At 43.0% G+C, this 14442-nt stretch overlaps 1 protein-coding gene across 2 annotated transcripts in view; it reads left to right on the top strand.

The window, feature by feature from the left end:
* The window catches only part of UNC5C (unc-5 netrin receptor C), a 351172-nt gene that overhangs the window by 323613 nt on the left and 13117 nt on the right, over positions 1 to 14442 (top strand). The gene's annotated exons all lie outside the window — the stretch shown is intronic.

Raw genomic sequence — 14442 nt, 5'->3', positions numbered from 1 at the left:
TGATGCCTCCCACTGTCCTTCTGACACCCCCTCCATTGCAACTGTGACCCCGCAGAATCCAGAACATCTCCAGCCTGCCCCTTACGGGCTCATGAAGGCTGGCCTTCTCTTGAATTGGCCCCATTAGTCTTATCTTTTCTTTCAGTCCTCTCAAACAACCTCAACACTAGCTGGATCCATGTTTTATACTCTCAGGATGCTCATCTCTGCAATTAAGTTAATATATTTGTACGTGTAACACAAGTATTAGATAACACCAAACAATGTGTTAAAGGTTGCATATGTGTTCTTCTTCTCATTCTGCTGCGTGTATGGAAGGAAGTGTGGTGTGGTAGGGGAAACTTGAGTTAGGCTGGCTGACTTGATTGGTTCTGCCCCTCCTCGTGTCTGTGGCTCTGGTCATTGAACTGGACCTCTTTGACTAACAGTCATTTGGTCTACACCAGGGACCCTTAGATGATTCAAGCAGATTAAAGTTACTAAATTTCCTAGCACAAAACAGGTACTTGATGATGTTCGTTATCCCTCGATGGGCACTTAGGTAGAACGGCATTTTGAAGATAACGGCTCAATGAAGATACTAAATCTAATTGTGATCTAATTGTGAGGTGAGTTTCAGGTTTGTAGGCAGGCTACTTGGTCAGCCATTTAGGGACAGGGATCTTTTTGGTGAATCTAAATTTACCGAATCTTTATTACGTTCTCATAAGACTTGACCCTGGCCCTATCATATATTTTGGAAATGACCTGCCATGTTGAATTTATTTTTTGAGAGAGAGAAAGAAAAGAGAGGAAAAAATAAAAGTTGTGGTAGGCAATATAGAGGCCCCTAAAGATATCTGTACACAATGTTCAGAAGCTGTAAATATGTTACCTTACATGGCAAAAGGGACTTGGCAAATATGATTAAGAGATGAAGAGATTATCCTTGATTTTCTGGGTAGGTCTAATCTAATTACATGGTGCTTGAAAGTGGAGAACTTCTAGGAGCTATAGTCCAGGGAGCCATGACTGTGGAGGAGAGCCAGAGAGATGTGCCATTGCTGCCTTTGAAGACGGAAGAAGGGGACCCTGAGCCCAAGAATGTAGTCAACCTCCGGAAGGTGGAAAAGACAGAGAAGCAGATTCTCGCCTTAGAGCCTCCAAAAAGGCAGGCAGTCCTAACAACACCTTGACTTTAGCTCAGTGGGACCAGGGTCAGACTTTTGATCTACACAACTGTAAGGTAATAAATTTGAGTTGTTTAAAGTCATGAAGCCTATGGTAATTTCTTATGGCAAAAAATAGAAACTAACGTAGAAATTTAAAAAATGGCAAGTTCAGTGGTGAAAAGAAATACAAGATGACTTCAGAGGTTCTAGAACAACCTCAAAAGTCCTATTCCTAATTCCATAGATGCAAGGGATCATCTTTTCCTTAAAAGTATGCCCAGAGGTTGGACAGGTGACACCACCACTTCCTCGAATGCTTCCCTTTGACATTTTGCTTTAAAGGTGTCACAAAGCACGCCCTCACTGGGCGGGGCAGACGTGGCAGCTCAGACCGAGCATCCGAGCATCTGCAGCTGTGGGAGTAGCAGGCAGAGCCCTGGAAACGAAGTGACTTGACAGGGAATGTTTGCCCACGGTCTCCAGAGTCCAGCCTTGTTATCATGAGGGATGAAGCACGGCAGACACACTCAGGGGGGAGAGCACAGCGCCCCGGTGTGAGCGCAGGAAGAATAGGTAGCAGAGCCAGCGGTGGTGACCCCAGCAGGTGGGAGAGGTGGCCGACAGGTGGATGGGCCCTGGCAGGCCCTGCGGGCCAGAAGAGGGGAGTCAGCCTGCGGGAACGGAGAGTAGCTTTGCTCAAGAACTGGCAGGGACCAGCAGAGAAGGATAGCCGCTCTGTTTGGGGAGCATGCAGGCCCACAGCTGTGAGAGTGACAGAGAGCCTCGGTAGCAAAAAGAGAAGTTTCTCATCCCCAGTGACAAGGGCAGGTCTCAGCGTGGAATTATAGAATGAGCAGGAGCAAGGCAGGTTCCATAAAGTCAGAATGGAGATGGGATTTCTTTTAAACCAAGCCAGCACGACGCTTGAGGGTTGGTCTTTTGAGGCATGTGTGGCAGGCTGAATGTCACCTGGTTTGGGGCCTTGAGACCCCTGGTCCATGTGATAGAAGCATGGGGAAGGTGGGGCTCGGGCGTGAACTTCGCAACTCAGTCGCCAGTGCCTGGTCCAGTGCCGGGGACAGAGTGTGGAGCACGCGTCCCTCTCTGCCCCGCTGTCCCCGGGCTGAAAACCTCTGGATTGCAAAGCTTAAGTTCCCAGTGCTGGCCCCAGGCTCCTTGGCAGCACTAAATACAGCCGAATCAGGGCTTTCTGTTTCCATCAAGAATAAAGAGTGCACAGACAAATCCCATCCACACAATGCAGAGAACAAAGCCAGACAAAATAAAACAAAGCCTTGATTTAACCTCCTTACAGCCTTCTCTTCCAGAAGAAATTTTAATGCATTATGTGAGATTCGAGTTTAATCATTTCTTTCCTCCTTTCTCTAGCTGATAAGATTTCTAATAAGGAAAGGAAAGGATTGCTAGGAGGGCAGTGAGGAAAACGAGGGGGGTTGGGGGAAGGGGAGAAGGCTAAGGGCTCGTAACCCACAAATAGGATGATCACTTCTTGAGGAACTGGAAGGTAAAACAAGTGTCTGCAACCAAGGAGGCTATATGGTTCGGAGCCTCGGGAAGAGAGGAGACAGGTTCTTCAGCAGAAGAGGGTGAGCACAGAGTGTGGAGAACAGATCCAGGGCCCCAGCACCTCACACACTTCCTGGCACAAAGTCCCCTTGGGCAGAGACTTCCCGCATTCTTTAACCTGCGCTCAGAGCATCTCGGCGCCTGCAGCTCTGTTGTCTGGGGGCTCTCCCGTGCACTAACCGTGAGACTGACACTCCAGGGGCCTGGAGGCAGATGTGGTCTAACCTCAGCAGTAATGCAGCATGAAAAATTCTGGGGTTGGGAAAACCAGAGTGTGGGAGCTGTAAGGCTCCTCCCCCTCGCCTTGCCCTGTGCCACCTCCATGAGAGCTGATCCTCTGCGCTAAGAGCCTGGGAGAGTTCTGGGTACTGGCCAGAGGTGCTCCCTTTGTACGTATGCACAGGCCTTTAAAACAGCTACGATTTATTGTGGCTCTTAAGTGGCCCAGGCTAATGGCTTGGCATGGATAATGTCTTGGTTTAATTGGTTATTGTGAAAGCAGCTTGTTTCTACTGTGGAATCTCTTGTCCATGCCTTTCGAGCGATCCCTCACAGGCCCCCTGAATCAATAGAGCCCTCACTCAGGGCCACCAAAGAGCCTGCTCCGGACAGCCACTGAGCTGGGGGAAGCAGCCATCCTACAGGATTGCTCGGATCCTGGCACCAGACTCACACACACCGGGGCCTGCTCCTGGTGACTTTATGACTGGGGTCTTGCATGTGTTCCCACCTCTGCCAATAACTGACTCCTGAGAGAGTCTTTTCAAGGTCAAGTTGCAGGGGTGAAGATAGACGTGACAAAGGAAGTCAGAGAGTGACCCCTTCTCGCAGAAGCAGAGCAAGTTTATCAAAGCAACAGGTAGAGTCACCCAGAACCAAAACAGGGCCCTGAGGGGGGAGACCTGCCAAGAGGGAGGACAACCTTTGCAAAGGAAGGTGACATTTATATTTCTGAGAACAAAGACCCTAGATGATCCTGATTCCTATGATGGCATTTCTTTCCAAGGTCACTATATTTTTCTGAAGTCTAACTAAGTGTTTTGACCTTAAATGTATTTTGTTCTTATTCTGCCCTAAGGTGTGTGCAATATCCTAACTGTGTGATCTAAAAGCAGCTGTCTGGAAGCTGTCTTAGAGCCGAGCACACAGTGTTGGGGTCACGTGTTTACGTGGTGCTCTCCCCTCCCTGAGTGGTAAGAGGCAGGGTCGGGGACTCGTCTATGTGGCCCGGAGCCTGACCCGGTTCCCAGCAGGGCATGTGCGTTGTACTGATGTTGAATGAAGGCTCTCAGGAAGATTAAGGAGAGGAAAGCATTTAGCTGTAGAGCTATATCTTATTGATTCATACATGTGTTATTTTTATGTCCTCTTCCTTCTGTGTATCATATGTATCATAAAATGGTTCTATGCAGAAGGAATTCAGAAAGTCAAGCCTTTTGAAATATAAGTTACAGCATATTTTTTAAGTGGGATCTGTTATAACATATCTGAAATTATGACAGTTAAAAACATAACAATATGGAACACAAGGCTGACTAGGTGTATCAAGTGGGCTTGCTTCTTCTCTCTTCTGGTGTAAAATTCATATAGTTGACCCTTGAACAATATGGGAGTTATGGGCACCAACCCCCCCAGGCAGTTGAAAATCTGCATATAACTTTTGACTTCCCAAAAACTTAATTACTAATAGCCTACTGTTGACCAGAAGCCTTAATGACATAAGCCTTATGACATAAATAGCCGATTAACACATATGTTATATGTGTTATGCACTGTATTCTTACCATAAAGTAAGCTAGAGAAAAGAAAATGTTATTAAGAAAATCATAAGGAAGAAAAAATACATTTGCAGTCATGTCCATACTTGTTGGAAAAACTTGGTGTGTAAGAGAACATGTGAAGCTCAAAACTGTATGTGGATTTGCTGTATGTGTCCAGACATCTCTGACTCGTGTAGTTTTAGATGATTGTAGTTTCCAAGGAGGTGTTTTACTTATTGCTTACAATATCTTTAATTCACTTTAATATTTTTAATTTGTGCTTTGGTTATTGTCTTCTCCTTTATTTTGTTATGTTTCCTTAAAGTCGAACATCCTGAGTGTGATATCAGTTGCTACTTCTCAGGAAGAACATTAAAATTATGTTTGGTAAGGATTCTTCTTTTTTTTTTTTTTTTTTCTTAAGAAGTGACTTTATTGGCAAATTGCAACCTGCTTTTGCCTCTTTTTTTTTTTATTTAAAATTTTTTTATTGTTATGTTAATCCCCATACATTACATCATTAGTTTTAGATATACTGTTCCATGATTCATTGTTTGTGCATAACACCCAGTGCTCCATGCAGAACATGCCCTCCTCAATACCCATCACCAGGCTAACCCATCCTCCCAACCCCCTCCCCTCTAGAACCCTCAGTTTGTTTTTCAGAGTCCATCATCTCTCGTGGTTCTTCTCCCCCTCCGATTTCCCCCCCTTCATTCTTCCCCTCCTGCTACATTCTTCTTCTTCTTCTTTTCTTTCTTAACATATATTGCATTATTTGTTTCAGAGGTACAGATCTGAGATTCAACAGTCTTGCACAATTCACAGCGCTTACCAGAACACATACCCTCCCCAGTGTCCATCACCCAGTCACCCCATCCCTCCCACCCCACCCCCCACTCCAGCAACCCTCAGTTTGTTTCCTGAGATTAAGAATTCCTCATATCAGTGAGGTCATATGATACATGTCTTTCTCTGTTTGACTTATTTCGCTCAGCATAATACCCTCCAGTTCCATCCACGTCGTTGCAAATGGCAAGATCTCATTCCTTTTGATGGCTGCATAATATTCCATTGTATATATATACCACATCTTCTTTATCCATTCATCTGTTGATGGACATCTTGGCTCTTTCCACAGTTTGGCTATTGTGGACATTGCTGCTATAAACATCGGGGTGCACGTAGCCTTTCGGGTCCCTACTTTTGTATCTTTGGGGTAAATACCCAGTAGTGCAATTGCTGGATCATATGGTAGCTCTATTTTCAACTTTTTGAGGAACCTCCATACTGTTTTCCAGAGTGGCTGCACCAGCTGGCATTCCCACCAACAGTGTAGGAGGGTTCCCCTTTCTCCGCATCCCCGCCAACATCTGTCATTTCCTGACTTGTTAATTTTAGCCATTCTGACTGGTGTGAGGTGGTATCTCATTGAGGTTTTGATTTGGATTTCCCTGATGCCGAGCGATATTGAACACTTTTTCATGTGTCTGTTGGCCATTTGGATGTCTTCTTTGGAAAAATGTCTGTTCATGTCTTCTGCCCATTTCTTGATTGGATTCTTTGTTCTTTTGGTGTTGAGTTTGATGAGTTCTTTATAGATTTTGGATACTAGCCCTTTATCTGATATGTCATTTGCAAATATCTTCTCCCATTCTGTCAGTTGTCTTTTGGTTTTGTTGACTGTTTCCTTTGCTTTGCAAAAGCTTTTTATCTTGATGAAGTCCCAATAGTTCATTTTTGCCCTTGCTTCCCTTGCCTTTGGCGATGTTTCTAGGAAGAAGTTGCTGCGTCTGAGGTCGAAAAGGTTGCTGCCTGTGTTCTCCTTTAGGATTTTGATGGACTCCTGTCTCACATTGAGGTCTTTCAACCATTTGGAGTCTATTTTTGTGTGTGGTGTAAGGAAATGGTCCAGTTTCATTCTTCTGCATGTGGCTGTCCAATTTTCCCAACACCATTTGTTGAAGAGACTGTCTTTTTTCCATTGGACATTCTTTCCTGCTTTGTCAAAGATTAGTTGACCATAGAGTTGAGGGTCCATTTCTGGGCTCTCTATTCTGTTCCATTGATCTATGTGTCTGTTTTTGTGCCAGTACCATACTGTCTTGATGATGACAGCTTTGTAGTAGAGCTGGAAGTCTGGAATTGTGATGCCGCCAGCTTTGCTTTTCTTTTTCAACATCCCTCTGGCTATGCGGGGTCTTTTCTGGTTCCATACAAATTTTAGGATGATTTGTTCCATTTCTTTGAAGAAAGTGGATGGTATTTTGATGGGGATTGCGTTGAATGTGTAGATTGCTCTAGGTAGGATTGACATCTTCACAATATTTGTTCTTCCAATCCATGAGCATGGAACGTTTTTCCATTTCTTTGTGTCTTCCTCAATTTCTTTCATGAGTATTTTATAGTTTTCTGAGTACAGATCCTTTGCCTCTTTGGTTAGATTTATTCCTAGGTATCTTATGGTTTTGGGTACAATTGTAAATGGGATCAACTCATTAATTTCTCTTTCTTCTGACTTGTTGTTGGTGTATAGGAATGCCACTGACTTCTGTGCATTGATTTTATATCCTGCCACTTTACTGAATTCCTGTATGAGTTCTAGCAGTTTTGGGGTGGAGTCTTTGGGATTTTCCACATAAAGTATCATATCATCTGCAAAGAGTGAGAGTTTGACTTCTTCTTTGCCAATTTGGATGCCTTTGATTTCTTTTTGTTGTCTGATTGCTGTGGCTAGGACTTCCAATACTATGTTGAATAGCAGTGGTGATAGTGGACATCCCTGCCGCGTTCCTGACCTTAGGGGGAAAGCTCTCAGGTTTTCCCCATTGAGAATGATATTCGCTGTAGGTTTTTCATAGATGGCTTTTATGATATTGAGGTATGTACCCTCTATCCCTATACTCTGAAGAGTTTTGATCAAGAAAGGATGCTGTACTTTGTCAAATGCTTTTTCTGCATCTATTGAGAGGATCATATGATTCTTGTTCTTTCTTTTGTTCATGTATTGTATCACGTTGATTGATTTGCGGATGTTGAACCAACCTTGCAGCCCAGGGATAAATCCGACTTGGTCGTGGTGAATAATCCTTTAAATGTACTGTTGGATCCTATTGGCTAGTATTTTGGTGAGAATTTTTGCATCCATGTTCATCAGGGATATTGGTCTGTAATTCTCCTTTTTGATGGGGTCTTTGTCTGGTTTTGGGATCAAGGTAATGCTGGCCTCATAAAATGAGTTTGGAAGTTTTCCTTCCATTTCTATTTTTTGGAACAGTTTCAGAAGGATAGGTATTAATTCTTCTTTAAATGTTTGGTAGAATTCCCCTGGGAAGCCATCTGGCCCTGGGCTTTTGTGTTTTGGGAGATTTTTGATGACTGCTTCTATTTCCTTAGTGGTTATAGGTCTGTTCAGGTGTTCTATTTCTTCCTGGTTCAGTTTTGGTAGTTGATACATCTCTAGGAATGCATCCATTACTTCCAGGTTATCTAATTTGCTGGCATAGAGTTGCTCATAATATGTTCTTATAATTGTTTGTATTTCTTTGGTGTTGGTTGTGATTTCTCCTCTTTCATTCATGATTTTGTTGATTTGGGTCATTTCTCTTTTCTTTTTGATAACTCTGGCCAGGGGCTTATCAATCTTGTTAATTCTTTCAAAGAACCAGCTTCTAGTTTCGTTGATCTGTTCTACTGTTCTTTTGGTTTCTATTTCATTGATTTCTGCTCTGATCTTTATTATTTCTCTTCTCCTGCTGGGTTTAGGCTTTATTTGCTGTTCTTTCTCCAGCTCCTTTAGGTGTAGGGTTAGGTTGTGTACTTGAGACCTTTCTTGTTTCTTGAGAAAGGCTTGTATTGCTATATACTTTCCTCTTAGGACTGCCTTTGCTGTATCCCAAAGATTTTGAATAGTTGTGTTTTCATTTTCATTGGTTTCCATGAATTTTTTTAATTCTTCTTTAATTTCCTGGTTGACCCATTCATTCTTCAGTAGGATGCTCTTTAGCCTCCATGTATTTGAGTTCTTTCCGACTTTCCTCTTGTGATTGAGTTCTAGTTTCAAAGCACTGTGGTCTGAAAATAGGCAGGGGATGATCCCAATCTTCTGGTACCGGTTGAGACCTGATTTATGACCTAGGATGTGATCTATTCTGGAGAATGTTCCATGGGCACCAGAGAAGAATGTGTATTCTGTTGCTTTGGGATGGAATGTTCTGAATATGTCTGTGAAGTCCATTTGGTCCAGTGTGTCATTTAAAGTCTTTATTTCCTTGTTGATCTTTTGCTTAGACGATCTGTCCATTTCAGTGAGGGGGGTGTTAAAGTCCCCCACTATTATTGTATTGTTGTCGATGTGTTTCTTTGCTTTTGTTATTAATTGCCTTATATAATTGGCTGCTCCCATGTTAGGGGCATAGATATTTACAATTGTTAGATCTTCTTGTTGGATAGACCCTTTAAGTATGATATAGTGTCCTTCCTCATCTCTTATTACAGTCTTTGGTTTAAAATCTAATTTGTCTGATATAAGGATTGCCACCCCAGCTTTCTTTTGGTGTCCATTAGCATGGTAAATGGTTTTCCACCCCCTCACTTTCAATCTGGGGGTGTCTTTGGGTCTAAAATGAGTCTCTTGCAGACAGCATATCGATGGGTCTTGTTTTTTAATCCAATCTGATAGCCTGTGTCTTTTGATTGGGGCATTTAGCCCATTTACATTCAGGGTAACTATTGAAAGATAGGAATTCAGTGCCATTGTATTGCCTGTAAAGTGACTGTTACTGTATATTGTTTGTGTTCCTTTCTGGTCTATGTTGCTTTTAGGCTCTCTCTTTGCTTAGAGGACCCCTTTCAATATTTGTTGTAGGGCTGGTTTCGTGTTTGCAAATTCCTTTAGTTTTTGTTTGTCCTGGAAGCTTTTTATCTCTCCTTCAATTTTCAATGACAGCCTAGCTGGATATAGTATTCTTGGCTGCATATTTTTCTCATTTAGTGCTCTGAATATGTCCTGCCAGTCCTTTCTGGCCTGCCAGGTCTCTGTGGATAAGTCTGTTGCCAATGTAATGTTTCCACCATTGTAGGTTACATATCTCTTCTCCCAAGCTGCTTTCAGGATTTTCTCTTTGTCTCTGAGACTCGTAAGTTTTACTATTAGATGTCGAGGTGTTGACCTATTTTTATTGATTTTGAGAGGGGTTCTCTGTGCTTCCTGGATTTTGATGCCTGTTTCCTTCCCCAAATTAGGGAAGTTCTCTGCTATAATTTGCTCCATTATACCGTCTGCCCCTCTCTCTCTTTCTTCTTTTTCTGGGATCCCAATTATTCTAATGTTGTTTCGTCTTATGGTATCGTTTATCTCTCGAATTCTGCCCTCGTGATCCAGTAGTTGTTTATCTCTCTTTTTCTCAGCTTCTTTATTTTCCATCATTTGGTCTTCTATCTCACTGATTCTTTCTTCTGCCTCATTTATCCTAGCAGTTAGCGCCCCCATATTTGATTGCACCTCATTGATAGCCTTTTTGATTTCTACTTGGTTAGATTTTAGTTCTTTTACTTCTCCAGAAAGGGTTTCTCTAATAACTTCCATGTTTTTTTCAAGCCCAGCTAGTATCTTTAAAGTGATGATTCTGAACTCTAGATCTGACATCGTACTAATGTCCGTATTGAGTAGGTCCCTGGCAGTCGGTACTACCTCTTGTTCTTTTTGTTGAGGTGATTTTTTCCGTCTTGTCATTTTGTGCAGAGGAGAATAGATTAATGAGAAAACAAAATGCTAGCAGGGTAACAACGTCCCCAGAAAATATACTCTAAACAAATCAGAAAAGACCTGAAGCAGTGGGAAAAGAAAGGGAAAGAGAGAAAAAAGAAAAGGAAAGAAAAAAAGAAAAAAGAAAAAGATAAAGATAAAAACAAACAAAAGCAGAACAAAACAAAACAAAACAAAAACAGAATGTGATCAAATATGATCAGGCTGGATTATAGATCAGTGCCACACACTAGATTTTGGGTGTATTTTGGTCTGTTAAAAGAAAGTCCCTCCCAAAATTTTAAAGAAAGAAAAACTTATATATGTACTAAAATAAGGGTTGATATGATGAAGGGATGGAATATGACTGTAAAGATGGAAATTATAAAAAATTTTAAAAAAGGATTTGATAAGTTGTTTGAAAAAAGAAAGAAGAGGATTAAAAAAAAAAAAAAGAAAGAAAGAAAAAAGGGAGAGAATGTGATCAGGCAGGGGAGTAGAAAAAAACCATACACTAGAGATTTAGAGTATATTTTGATCTGTTAGAAGAAACTATCTCAAGATTTTAAAGAGAGAACAACTTATATATATATGCCAAAAATACGGGTAACTACTATGAAGGGATAGAATATGACTTTAAAAATGAAAAATAAAAATTTTTTTTTTTAAAAAAGGGATTGATAAGATGTTGGTTGAAAAAGGGAAAAAGAAAAATTCAAAAAAAAAGAAAAAAGGAAAAAAGAAAAAAAGACAGTTAAAAAAAAAAATAATTAACTTTGAAAGACTAAAGAATCATGGTAAAAAAGCCATGAATTCTATGTGCAGTATTCCCCTAGCGCTGGAGTTCTGCCGTTCTCATTGATCGGTAAACTTGGTCTTGGCTGGCTGTTCTCGCTGATCTTCTGGGGGAGGGGCCTGTTGCCGTGGTTCCCAAATGTCTTTGCCGGAGGCAAAATTGCCCCGCCCTTGCCGGTCCGGGCTAAGTAATCTGCTCGGGTTTGCTCTCCGGAGCTTTTGTTCCCTGCAAGCTTTCCGTACAGCTTTGGAGGCGGAGAGTGAAAATGGCGGCCTCCCAGTCTCCGCCCCGGCGGAGCCGAGAACTCGGGGTCCCGCTCCTCAGCGAGCCCCCAGAGAAAAGCAGTCAGTCACTCCCGTCTCCCCGGTCTCCGGCCACACTTCGCGCTCACCCGGCCTGTGACCGCGCCTTTCTATCTGGCACCCGACCCCGGGTGGAGTCTCCAAACCCAGCGGATCCCCGCGGTGCGCTCCCGCACCTCTCCTCCCGGGGGAAGAAGGTGAGTCTCCCCGGATCTGCCGCTTGTTGGGTCCCTGCTGGAGGAGCAGTGGCCCGACTGTGCCGCGGATCACGGTTTATAGCAACCCCGAGCTGAGAGCCCGCGCCTGGCCTCCGTCTCTGCAGCCGGCTTCCCTGCTCCGATACCTGGGAGCTCTGCCGCACTCAGGCACCCCCGGTCTTTCTGTGACCCCGAGGGTCCTGAGACCACACTGTCCCGCGAGGGTTCCACCCCCCACTTCGCCACCAGAGTGACGTCCCTCAGCGGAGCAGACTTCTAAAAGTTCCGATTTTGTGCTCCGGGGCTCTATCACTTGCCAGAAGCGGCCGACGGAGGCCCCTCCCCCGCCGTCTATCCTCCCGAATAACACCTCGGATTCACTTCTCCACACGTCCTACCTTCCAGAAAGTGGTCGCTTTTCTGTTCAGAGAGTTGTTGCTATTCTTTTCTTCGATCTCCTGTTGAGTTTGTAGGTGTTCAGAATGGTTTGATCCCTATCCAGCTGAATTCCTGAGAGGAGACGAAATCCAGGTCTCCTACTCCTCCGCCATCTTGCTCCGCCCCCCTGGTAAGGATTCTTCTTACTGAATCATTTATTCTAAAGCTGATTTCTCCCAGAGGTAGCAGTGAAAGGACATCTGCGCAAGCCAGTGGTCTCCAAAATGGCCCTCACACACCCCAGGCCCAATGAATTTGGGGGCCAAAAAGATAATAATACTTCCGTGTTTATTCATCTTAGCTCATACTTTTAAGCTTATGTGTATTTTATAATGTAATACAGTAACTTACTGATGTGTTAATATAGGTATATCATTTATAAAGAAGCATAAAATGCATGCTCAGTTTTTTGATTGATAGGCATGTGCAATCAGATATGTTTGGAGAGGGACCTCTGCTGTAAGAATGGGTACATCCCAATGGGCAGTTTATCTTTCACCAGGGTTCATATCTAATCAAAGGGGACAAAAAAGTTAGGTTCCTCCCAACTCTATGCAGCAGCTTTCTGCCGTTCCTGGTTGGTGGAAAAACAGAGAGCTTAAGAATATGGAGATGTGTTCTCTATCTCCATTATCTTTAAAATGACATCTTACTGTGGCACCTGGATGGCTCAGTCAGTTAAGTGTCCAACTCTTGATTTTGGCACAAGTCAGGGTCTTGGGGTTATGAGATCGAGCCCCTCGTCTGGCTCCATGCTCAGCGGGGAGTCTGCTTGGGATTCTCTCTCCCTCTGCCCCTCACCACCCCCACTCTCTTTCTCTAAAATAAATAAATAAATCTTTAAATCTTTTAAATAAAATAATATAAAATAAAATGGCATTTTACTTGGTACTTTCAAAAAAGGCTGAAGCCAATGCTGTCTATCCCCACTAGTGAGAACTCTTAATCATGCCTTTTGAGGTCAGTGCTGAAGCAACCAAGGATTGAGGCCTATTCTTGGGCTGACTCCAACCCAGACTTTGCATTCAAATGTGGTATTAGATTTCTTGACTTCAAGGTCATGACCAATAGGCAGTTTAGGTTTTTTTCAATGGTCCTCCCTGCCAAGAAAACTGATAATGTTCTCCATATCCTCTGGCAATCTATGTTGATTGTGGGAATGGGGTGTGGATTATACATTGTTGGGTACAGTTTCCTCCCAGAATACAATGCATCTTCTTTTAGACATCCCAGGGAGATAATTTGGACATAATGAAGATCTATAGTAATCAGATAATTACTATCGATTGCTCTTTAGACGTCTTGATGAGGTAATTAGGGTGTACTGGAAAGAAGCTAGAACTGATTGATTGGCATGACTGTAATCTCAAAGATTTCTAATTATGTTTCTTTTCTTCTAATGGCTTATAAACAAACATCATTTTAGCTTTAGAATTTGTCAGGTGCCAGGTTCACTGGGAACATCAGCTTTCTCTATTATGCTAACTAGACACCAAACATGATCAACATAAGCTCATTATGCCTTGCTGCTGAAGCAGAAGAAACTGCAATTAACCCTCACTTTTCTTATTCATCTTCATTTCCACATGGCCAGATTCTTGTCGAGGAATGGAGTGTGAAGTGTTCCACAAGGAACATGTGCAACTCTGGGTTGGGTAGAGCTGTATGGCTTATTGGGGACCCTCAAGAGCCTGCTGAGCTGTAGGCACAGAGAGCCAGGGCACAACATATGTGTCCCGGTAGCCGACTGGCTGGCTGGGGGTCGGCTGACTGCTCAGACTCCTGTCACAAGTAATAGCTACTCGTCAGCCAGCAAGGTTGAATCCTCTCAGTGTAAATATTCCAAGGCGGCTGGACCATGCCCGTCTCTCCATCAGTGCATTACTGCCTCATTTCTTCCATTAAACACTAATTAGAGGAATCCATGTCTGAGACCATATTCCATATTATCCTAATATTTCCTACACCTTGTAGGACCTTTCAGCGGCTTGCATTGTTCAGAATAGTGGCCTGACTCAAAGATGATGAATGCTAAGAACCACTAAGAAGCCCCTAGAAATGAACAATTTACACGTAATCAATGTTGGTAAGCTCTGCACTTACTGGGCTACATGTGCGTGAGTTAGAATTCATTCAACAAATGCACAGTGGACGTATTTCTGGGTAAAAGGCAGTCTGCTTCCCATACTCACAATTCTCTGCCATGATCCATCTGTGTTCGGTACTCTGGTGGGTGCCCAATACGTGTGTGTGGAATGACCTGAATGGGCGCCTGTGTTATTGAACCCCATGCTTCCAACTGAAATGTCACCAAAAAAGAAGATTGTGTTTTCCTTTTATATTTTTATAAAATCCATTATTTTCCTGAACCCTTAAAAAAGAAAGAAAGAAAGAAAGGTCACAAATTGCCTACACATGAGTGTCGCTAAAACGTTTAAAGCAGGACAGGAGCTAACCAAAGTGCA

This window comes from Halichoerus grypus, chromosome 3 (assembly GCF_964656455.1).
Source record: "Halichoerus grypus chromosome 3, mHalGry1.hap1.1, whole genome shotgun sequence".
NCBI classification, from domain to species: Eukaryota; Metazoa; Chordata; class Mammalia; order Carnivora; family Phocidae; genus Halichoerus; species Halichoerus grypus.
This window is presented reverse-complemented; position numbering and strand designations above follow the sequence as displayed.